Source organism: Condylura cristata, unplaced genomic scaffold, assembly GCF_000260355.1.
Source record: "Condylura cristata isolate star-nosed mole 26May11 unplaced genomic scaffold, ConCri1.0 scaffold00021, whole genome shotgun sequence".
NCBI classification, from domain to species: domain Eukaryota; kingdom Metazoa; phylum Chordata; class Mammalia; order Eulipotyphla; family Talpidae; genus Condylura; species Condylura cristata.
In genome coordinates, this window is record NW_004567122.1 from 8,300,489 (window position 1) to 8,309,760 (window position 9,272).

Consider the following 9,272-nt stretch of genomic DNA (forward strand, 5'->3'; position numbering starts at 1 on the left):
TCACCTATATGTTCTTAAATATCTTGTTATTATGCGATTCCCTTGCATCATTTTGTAGTGTTTTGATTCCCTTGCATCATTTTGTAGTGTTTTACATTTCGGCAATTTACATGTGGCACAATTACCACTTTCATTTAAAGTCTCTCAACCTTGACTAATCTAAATTACACTGTAAAACAATGAAAGCAAATAAATAAATAATGTTAAGATTAAAGTAAAAAAATCAATTTAGCAAAGTTTCTCCTCTGCTTGATAGGGAACTATAAAGTCCCCACCACAGCTTTCAGATCTCATATATATATATATATGGTTTGAAAATTCAAGCTGTTCAAGGTGATAAAAGGTGTACTGACTACAGACAACATTTTCAGATAAAATAAAATTAGAGCCTGTGGAGTTAAGGAATTAGCAGACTTTCTATCTTCACAAATGTAAGGTACCGTTAACTAAAACCCCAGCCTTAGGAAATTAGACTTTAGGATCATAGCTAAGATATCCCCCAAGGTTCTCTAAACAACAGCGGCGATAAGAAGTTGATACTAAGAACTTGAAAATGTTTATGAGAAGTGAGCCCCCCACATAAAAGTTGAGCATATTTAAAAATGCATGCCTACATACATAAGTTGATTTCAGCCCATTTCCCCACAATCCAACCAGGTTTCTCAGTGGCTGCCGAACATTAAGCTGTGCTTTTATTTTCTTCTAGTTTTTTCTGTTCCTTGTACAAGAAAATGTTCCCAATCACCTAGGAAGACTGTTGATTTTCTACAAAACCCATTCTTTGTTGTCAACTAATATGACTCTTAATCTTTATGCCATAATATAATTACTTTTTAAGCATGTAAGATTTAACTTTTAAGAAATTGTTTTTCAGTCCACATAACTTAGGGCTCACATTTTACACCTCACGTGCAGTTCAGGTCCCCTCCACCAAAACGCATATGTCAAAAATCCTGTGTTCCACACACCTATACACATATAGATTACATATCTAACATCTAACATGGGTAAGTGGAATCCTGGAGGATCTTTTACTTCCTGACTTACTTAACATAATTGCCCCAAGGTCCACCCAAAAGCAAGCCATCACAAAAAAACAAAAAACAATCTACAGACTCAGAAAAAATATTTGTCTTACCAGGAAATAATTTCCAAGAGTCATCTTTAAGTTAGTTGGATTTGAAATCGACCGCAGAGAGTATTACAGGTTTACTCACAATAAATATACCATAGATTCTGTAAAAATTACTACTCATTATATTGTTCAGTGAAAACCTCCTTTCGGTCACCTTAATCACACATCTATAAATTCTTTGTCATCTTTGACTAAAAGCCCAACCTCCTAGGAATCACTGATTTCTGGAAAAAATGTTTCTTACAAGAAACATTAAAAATACAAATCAAACTATTTTTATGCTTTTTAAATTCAAGTCAGAAACGTTGAAGCCAAAACGTGAGCATTAGGTCTCCCACAGAACTGCTTGAAGCTCGTGACAGTCAAAAAATGCTTTTCTTAGCTATCATATTTAATGATTATGCTATTAATATCTTTTAATAGTTTATACTTCTAGATGCAAACAGATTGTAAACAGGACACCAGTTCTACATCCTCCAGTATTATGCGGTTGCCATTGTCACTGCTTCAGTCCGGACTGTACATGGGACTGCTTCTGGCCCAGGTAAGGCAGCAGAAGCGAGAGTTCAGGTTTCAAAAGAAATCGCCACCTCTGCCTGCACAAACCTGAGCTAGGTACCTAGAGAACAGGAGCGCTCGGGAAGTTAAGCCCATGGCAAGCAGGCCATCCTCAACCAGCTCAGACACAGGGGCAGCTCAACCGGGGAGCCAGATCCAGCAGGGTCAGCAGAAATGGGGAGGCCCCCCGCCCTACTGGCAGGTAATGCCTGCAGGTAGGGGGTCTGGAACCTTTGCGTCACATTTTACAGCTAGGAAAACAACTGGCCGCTGAGTGCCTCAAGCTCACTCCTCTTAAATGTGACTGGAGACCTGTGCCTCAAGCACCATGTCAGGATACAAATCCACATGAGCAGCCGTTCTTTGTCATCGGCTCTTCTAAACTAACGTGCCCAGTAGCTCCAGGGCGTCTGTAGGCCCTGTGTCACCTGAATAGCTTCCTGATAGGTCTCAAGTTTTCATTTTCCCAGGGGATAAAAATTATGTTTAGGCAACAATATTTTATGAAATGTGTTTCCCCAGCTTCAGATCCTGCTGATACTCTAAATACAAAGCATCAGCCACTGTCTCTTAAGCTGTGGCCCTTAGAACAAAAGCCAGCCCAGTTCTACCCTGCAGTAATACAGTGCTCAGAGGAAATGATTTCTTCTTTCTTTCTTTCTGCTGCTGTGAAATATTGAAGACTTACTGATTTTTTGCCAGGTGAATGACCATGAGGCCAGGCTCTTCACTTCATTTGCTGTACAACTCAGTTGCTGTACAAAATGACCAGAGTAAAAGTTTTGTTATAACAGGTGTTAATTTCTCTAACTCAACATGCACATATTTAGCTCCTGGGTGGAAGGATACCTTGAAAGATGTTAAAGGTCTGACAAACACAGATGCCCACTGTTCACACTGCATTCAAAGACAACATTATCAGCGCTAGATTGGTTTCACAGAACTGATTGTTATTTACAGGACACCCACAATGAGAACCCATCAAGGGACGCCATTTTCCTACGAATCCATAAAGTTTACGGTGATGACTGGGTGCGACACAGCATGTGGGATCACACAGGCACCTAAATGCTCCCCGAGGCAACGATGCCCATGGCTGGTGCGGCTATTTCCCAAACTACCTACTGATCAGAACTCACCAACGCACCTACTTTACCAAGAAATATTTCCACCTTTAAAAAAAAAAAATTTCCACCTTTCTTTAGCTAACGCTGAATATAGCAACCTCTCTTGCAGTTAAATGCTGTCATGTGACTGAGTTCAAGTATGTGAATAGCGGTGATGTCTACCCCAGGGGGTAGAGGTTGTAATGATGAAATTATTAATTCTTCTAAGGCATATGTTTAATCAGTGAAAAATAAAAAATTGTAAGAAAAAAAAATTCCTTTGTTACTTGGAAATATGTCCACTGGGTGACTTTTTAAAATCCAATCTCATAGATCAATACAAAAAATATATATATATATTCAATACAATATATATATATATTCAATACAATATATATATATATTTCGACCATGCGAAATCCCCTCTCATGTCAAAAATAGCCAATAACATCTCTGAACTTTCCACAGGTAAAGACCATATACTCTGAAACAATGCATAGCAGAAGACATTAAGGAAAAGGGGAAGTTGTAATTTCTCTCAATCTTTGCTTGTCCTGATTAATCTATAAATCACACTTTGACTAGTTTGTAGAAGTCCACCATGAATTGATAAGAATAATTGACAATTATTCTTGGGATGTCATCTGAGGTCTTGCTGACTCTGGCCCTGGATTACAGGCTTTATTCCAGAGTTTCTGTACATCGCTCTGGACTTTGCGCTGCTGTAATCTACAATAGCCCTTCCTGATCTTTCAGACAATAATCTCCCTTGCTTTTCCTCTTGGCTTTCAATTTTCCCAGTGATGAAAGTGAGAAATCTCTGCCCACTCTAAGTACCAGGAAGTCCCTCTTTGTGTCTAAGTCCCTTTCCCATGATGCTACTGTTGAGTTAAAGTTTCCCTCTGCATTTTTCACACTTAATAACTAATCTCCTTCATAATAAGACTCATGACGTGTCCAAACTAATCTCCTCTTCCTTTCTCCACCTACTTTGCATTCTAGCCACTCTGATCTTACTTTTCTCTAACATCTGAAGAAACTTCTCATTACAGACATTTTCACTGTCTGTTCTTTATGACAACATAACATTACACTAAGTGATAGAAAGTGAAAGTCAGACATGAAAGGCCAGACTTTGAGTGAGTCCATTTGTATGTATAAAGAAGAGGTCAGTCCGCAGAGATAGAAGCACATGAGCAGTTCCAGAGGCTGAGGAATAGACAATGAGTGTGCATGTAGCCCAGGTTTCACTCGGGGTTACTATAGTACTTTGGGACTAAATAAAGGTGACAGCTGCACTCCATTATGAATGCATTAAATGCCACTGAGGTGCACAATTAAAAATTCTGATTTTATTTATTTATGCATACAAGAACTGGGGTACAGGCCAGAGGTTCAAGGTGAAAGGATTCATCAGAGACACAAAGGGGAACAGGAAAGGTGAATCTACTGAAATACATTGCTGAGGGGCGCCGTGGGCAAGGCAGAGGAGTGCAGAGATAGTACCTCTGGGCAACCAGGGAGACACTGAATTGCACGTTTTAATAGTTAATTTTCTATTTTAATTTTACAATTTAAAAGGGTTTACAAAGTGGGCTCTGTAGCTCAGTGGTTAGAGTACTGGTCTTGTAAACCAGGGGTCGCGAGTTCGTTCCTCGCTAGGGCCTCTTGCTGACTTACTCCTGGCCCTCCCTGGTGGCGCAGTGGGTTAAAGCACAGCACTGAGAAGCTAAAGCCACTTCCGCATGAGTTCGATCCCCACCTGCCCCGGAGGAGACCACATGGCGCGGCAGACCTCTCCTGGCCCGCCCGCTGCTCCCCTCAGCAGTGTACTTTGTTGATCTGCCTGTTCTGCTCCCCACTCTGTCTATGGTGAAGCCTCTCACCACCCCTGAGCCTCTGGCCTGTACCCCAGCTCTGTATGTAAAAATAAATAAAATCTTTAAAAAAAAAAAAAAAGGGTTTACAAAGTAAATACAATCAAAAGCACCATGGCAAAATAATTGAGGACTAATGAAAAACTCTCTTTTACCAGGTATCCGCGTAGCTGCCTGTCTCACCTCCTCAAATGTTTTCCTTGAGTAATTGCTCTTAAATTGTAACCATCCTTTCATTTCTCTCACTTAGTACTTGTCCACATGGAATGTACTGTTTTTCCTTAGTTATACAGTTTATTGATGGTCTTTCTGGGCTAGGAAATATGATCTACGAGTCAGAAGATTTTGGTTTTTAACTTCTGCAACATCAATTATTAAAAAAAAAAAAAAAGTACCTAGTACAGAGCAAGTACTCTATGGATATTTAAGAAATATATGAATGGGGGTGGCCCATGGGTGAATTAATGGTAGGAAGTCCATGGTGATTACAACTGAGATGAAAAAATGTACAAAATGAAGAATGATATAAAAACATATATGATGTCTAAATAGGGCCTCTCTGGTGGTCAAAGGGGTTAAGCCCCAGCACTTGGAAGCCGTCTGCAGCCACTGCGGCACGAGTTCAATCCCCGACCAAGGAGGTGACCTATATGGCGCAGCAGACCTCTCCTGTCTCACCTACGGCTCCACTCACCAGTGTATTTTAGTCAACCTGCCTGTCCTGCTCCCCGCTCTGTGTCTGGTGAATCCTCTCACCCCCATACTTCTGGCCTGCAACCCCAGTTCTTGTGTGTATGAATAAATCAATCTTTCAAAAAAGTATGAATGAATGAACCCCCTGCATAATGTTTGTCTGTTGTCTGCTGTTGCTGGCTCTCTCTTTATTCAGTTGGACCGGTCAGTATGGTCTGAGAGTATGTGAGTTTTTACCTCACCTGCTCAACCACATCTTTAGAGAGTTTAAGGTTATCTTCTAGACTGTGCCAGAATCAAGGTGACTTAGCCAAGCTATTTGAAGCTTCAGTCACTACGATGGAGATATGACTCTCAGTTCACTGATCCAGTCACTAAGATGGAGATATGACTCTTAGTGTGGATGACAACTGCTTTGGTGATTCCCTCTCTGACTCGCTTTCCTCTAATGGAAATGTGCATTAGTGAAGTTTCTCCAGAAACAAAAAAGAACCAAAAAGAAAGGTGACTGGTGTGAGAATGGTGGGCAGAGTAGATGGATGGATGGATGGATGATACATTTATTATAAGAAGCTGACTTCCATGATTAATTACTATGGTGGTAAACCCATTCCAAATTGTAGTTTGTGTTGGAGACCCAAGAAAACTGAGACTCAGGTAACTGACTGGCTCACTCAGGACCCAAGAACAAGCAATATGTTAGTTCGAGTGTGAAGGCAGGAAAAATCTGGTTGCAAGCAGCCAGGCCTGAGGAAATCCCTCCTTATTCAGGGAAGCTCACCCTTCAGTTCGACTCACATCTTTAGCTGATCGGATGAGGCTCACTCACATTAGGGCGAGCAACTGCCTTTACTGTGTCTCTCAATTTAAATGCTAAAATCATCAAAAATATGCTCACAGAAACATCCAGAACAATGTTTGGGAGAATACTGGGTACACTCTGTAGCCTAGTGAACTCGGTACATAATTAAACATCCCAAAATATACAGCGACATCTGCCTTATGGTATTGATTTTAGGCTTAGATGGATAACGTGTCAAGTGCTACAGATTAAAAGATTAAAATTAACTTCTCTCTCTCTCTCTCTTTTTTTTTTTCCTCTTGAGACACTTGTAACCTTAGCTGCATGAGTTTATTTGGTGATTTTTCTGACAGACAAATTGTTCCAATTTTAACAGCACATTATTAAGAATGAAAGCTAGCATATTTTATTTATGGTTTCCTTTACCTTCCAGTGTATTTTTAATTAGTTTTTAATTGAGGTAATACGTGGGTACCCTACTAGGTACTGCGGCCACAATCCACCCACAACCCAATCACCACATTCCATCACAACAGTCTTGCGCGACCTTCTGCTATGTTCTTACTCCCCTCCCCCCGCCACCACCCTGCCCCACTCTGGATGCTTCAAGTGTGGTCTGCTTTCAAGGGCTAGTGTTTTGCAGCTCAATTACTTAGACACTTATATAGACATATATTTAGAAAATGAGGCAGTGTTATTTTTACATCCTTGTTTTTTCTACAGTGTTTTTTTACATCCTTGTTCACTGTTTGACCATATAGGATTTCTCCCCAAAGGTGTGGCTTAAGGGTTAGTTTTTAAGTTTGTTTTAGTCTGACCCTTACTTTAGCTACATATGTGACAGCAGGAGTGAAGGATAAGCTAGTTTTTAAGTATCTAGCTATCAAGACTGATAAGAAATCGATCAGCTTTTAAAAAATAGATTCATTATATTTATATATTCATTATATATAAAAGTAATAAATAAAAATCATTTTTTTATGTTTAAAACAACATACACATCAGTAGATTAGTCTCATGTGCCTGCTCTCAGTGCCCTAGTGACCTTTTAAATTATTATAATTATTACTAGATATAAGTACATAATTAAAATTATATTTTGCACTCAGTACAAAAATAATACTCAGGGATTATTTTTCATGGTCCAAAAATGAACGTGCAGCTACTTTCAGTGTAATTCTTACATTGAGGGCTTCAACTTCTAGAATAGATTCACCTTATAATCACTAAATTTCTACCCCTTCCTTTTTTTTTTTCCTTCAGAAATCTAATCTTTTTAATGCATTCATCCAAATGTATCCTATATGGTTTTTATTCAATCTTTTCTTTCCTAGAGATAACCGCTGTATTATTGTCACTGCAATATTACATTGTCACTGCAGTACTATAAGTCAATGTTACCCCTCCACCTCAAGCAGTGGCCCAACCATTCTTTCAGCACTTAGTTCTGAATCCATATAACAGAGAAATCACTGAAATTGCTAGCAATTATTAAAACTTATATAACAAAAGCATGTCTATTGAAGCCTGCTTATATTATTCTTAAATTGTGGGGGTGCTCTTAAGCAGTGCACCTGCCTTATCTTCCTTGTTCCGCTTAGGTTAAACATTCTCTCAATTTTTAACTTCCTCAGAGAGGAGGTACAGGTGTGCTTTTAAACTACATCTCCATTTCTTTTTCTGCATTAAGGTCAAATGTTACCGCTTAAATACATTTCTAAAGTGTTAGTGATTTACAGACTGCCTGAGATAGTGTTAATTACAGAGGAATGGAACATCACTTCTATTTGTATTTTTCTGTCTGTGTTCCTTAACACGAGGGTCTGTGAGTGGTTAAGATGTCTCCACTTCCATACCGCCATCACAAATAGGAGGTGTGAGCAAGATCTTGCTCATACTCTCCCTGGCTACCCTGTCCACTCTTCACCAATCACTGCCTTCCTTCCATATTCCTTGAGATTCCCTGAAAAAAAGTTCCACCATGGCCCTCCCTGGTGGCGCAGCGGGTTAAAGCACAGCACTGAGAAGCTAAAGCCACTTCCGCATGAGTTCGATTCCCGCCTGCCCCGGAGGTGACCACATGGCGAGGCAGAACTCTCCTGACCCGCCCGCTGCTCCCCTCAGCAGTGTACTTCGTCGATCTGCCTGCTCTGCTCCCCACTCTGCGTCTGGTGAATCCTCTCACCCTCCGCATCTCTGGCCTGTGCCCTAGTTCCATATGAATAAATAAATAAATCTTAAAAAAAAAAAAAAAAAAGTTCCACCATAAGGAGACATCCAAGCTTCTCAGAGTTTATGAGTTTCACTATTTCATTTCATAAAATAACAGGCTGAGCTTCCATGAATCCTGAGGAAACACGATTGTTATGATGAAAGTTAAAATTTAAAACAAATCAGGAGTCTCCTTTACTTTTATTTGCTAATAGCCTGTGTGTAGAACACTGTTATCACCATATTTAGTTTAGGCTCATCGTTTTGTTTTGACTCTCTTTAATGCCTGGCGTTCAGTCTGCTCACTGTATACTTACGAGGAAAGGAGAGTTAAACAAGAAAATGACTTTTGGTGTTCTTATGAAAATAGTTTCGCCCTCACTGATTCTGTGAAGAGGAACTTTGAGAAACGACTGGAGGGCAGAGAACAGAAGATAGAAGACAAGGACTGAAAGATGGAGGTGGGTTAGGGTGGGTTAGGAGGCTGCTGCACTGGACCCAATCAGACACGCTGGTCGCTCTGAGGTCCAGCATGGGAGAACTGAGAAATTATCTGATTCTGCATATCTTTTAAAGATGGGGCCAATAGGCTTTGCTGGCTAAATACATGTAAATGTGAAGTAGTGAAAATTAGCCATAAGGTTAATCTTCGAGGGGATTGAATAATGGATGATTATGGAAATAGAATTTTGGGTGAAACATATGATTTTAGACTTCATAATTCCCAAGCATCTATTATACAGACAACTGTAAGTGTCAAGTTGGAAGCTGGATATTTTTGTCTGAGACTTTTGGGAGGGACTTTATTATTACCTTTACATCCCTCAGTAATTATTTTAATAAGATTTATTTATTTATATAAAGCTGCGGTACACGCCAGAGGTGCAGGG

At 39.8% G+C, this 9,272-nt stretch overlaps 1 non-coding gene across 1 annotated transcript; it reads left to right on the top strand.

Moving 5' to 3' along the window:
• The first annotated feature begins 4,393 nt into the window (after window positions 1-4,393).
• On the top strand, window positions 4,394-4,466 carry TRNAT-UGU. Its single transcript has one exon. It is a non-coding gene; the product is annotated as a tRNA-Thr (tRNA).
• The last annotated feature ends 4,806 nt before the right edge of the window (window positions 4,467-9,272 follow it).